Consider the following 1919-nt stretch of genomic DNA (forward strand, 5'->3'; position numbering starts at 1 on the left):
GAGAAGCAACAAGCCCACATGGAAGAAGCACATCAGCCTGTGTGATCATGAGGTGTCATCAGGACCGGGTAACAGGCATCAGAAGACCCAAAACAAAACAAAAACCATATTGTTGAGAATGAGGGAGTCGGAGCAGAGACCCCAAACCCTTCTGTAGACAATAGGACATCCCCTCCCAGAAGGGTCACATGGAAGGGATGAGTCAACGAGGGTGCAGTAGAGCACCAACAGAACACACAACAGTCCTCTAGTTCTTTAATGCCGCCTCCCCCCCATCATGACCCCAGTTCTACCTTAAAAATCTGGCTAGACCAGAGCATGTACACTGGTACAGATAAGAGCTCTTGACACACGGAATCCAGGGCAGATAAATCCCTCAGGAACAGTAATGGGAGTAGTGATATCATGAGCGTAGGGGGAAGGTAGAGGGGAGAAGGGGGAGAAACGGGGAACCAACTACAATGATCGACATATACCTCCCCCAGGGGTATGAACAACAGAAACATGGGCGAAGGGAGACAGTGGACGGTGTAAGATATGAAAATAATAATAATAATTTATAATTTATCAGGGGTCCACGAGGGTGAGAAGGGACGGGGGGAGAAAAAAGAGGACCTGATACCAAGGGCTCAAGCGGAAAGAAAATACTTTGAAAATGATGATGGCAAAATATGTACAAATGTGCTTGATACAATGGATGTATGGATTGTCTTAAGAACACTAAGAGGTCCCAATAAAATGAGTTATTGATTTTAAAATGAAGAAAATGTTCTAAAACTGATTGTGGTGATAATTGTACAACTTTTTTTGATGTGACAGAACTATTGTACGATATGTGAATTATATGCCAGTATTCGGTTGGGGGAAACAAAAAGAATGGTGCCTGGCACATACATAGGATATGCTTAATAAATGTCTGTGATCATTATTATTAAGAGTCCTGGTGGCATGGTGCTTTACACATTGGGCTGCTAACTGCAAGGTCACCAGTTCGTAACCACCACCAACTCTGCAGGACAAAGATGTGGCTTTATACCCCTGTAAAACCTGACTGCCTCAGCAACCCATAGGGGTGAGCTGCCCCGCCTTGCGAGATTGCTATGAGTAACATCAACTTCATGGCAGTGAAACTTTGTTTCCCACCATTAAAAGCTCGAGTGGCGCAAGGAGTTAGAGTGAAACGTTGGGCTGAAAATCCAGCAGTTCAAACTCATCAGCCACCAGGAGGAAGAAAGATGAGGTTATCTGTTCTCGTAAAGATTTACAGTCTTGGAAACCTTATGGGACAGTTCTGCTCTGTCCTATAGAATCACTATGAGTCAGAACCAACTTCTCAACAATGTTCTTCTTCTGATGATGATGATGACAATGATAATGATAAGGAGGGAAAGGTTTTAGCCAAGTTGTTTATTGTGCTCAAGGAACGAACGTCCAGGAGCCTTTCCCACCTGCTCACACCTTCAGTATAATGCAGATTTGGGATGGGACGTCACACCTTGAAATCCCCAAGCTGGGTCTCCTAGCCTTTGGCATCAGGTCTGTTTCCACTGTCATTCTTCACAAACCCTTTCCAGGGTCAGTCCCTCTTCCATCTTCCCTAAGTGTTTCCTGACCCCTTCGCTCAGACAGCCCAGTGGCGGGATCCACACTTTAAGCCAGTCAAGCTGTGCTTCAGTTTACGCCCAACTCTTCTTGTGTTTTCAAAATGTGGTCATTATTCTCTCCAAACTGTAGAGAAGTGGGAGGCAATACCATTGGACAAGCGGGAATCTATAGGACAAGGTCAAACGTAAAATTAGCTGTGCTTTTCTGTCATTAAAAAGACAGTTTTGTTTTGTGTAGGCTGGTAATTTGTATGTGTCTAGGGAACCCTGGTGTGGAACCTGCATCTGGTGGCATAGTGGTTATGTACTGGGCCA

Source organism: Echinops telfairi, unplaced genomic scaffold, assembly GCF_000313985.2.
Source record: "Echinops telfairi isolate 266 unplaced genomic scaffold, ASM31398v2 ScPeMD7_23;HRSCAF=83, whole genome shotgun sequence".
Classification (NCBI taxonomy): domain Eukaryota; kingdom Metazoa; phylum Chordata; class Mammalia; order Afrosoricida; family Tenrecidae; genus Echinops; species Echinops telfairi.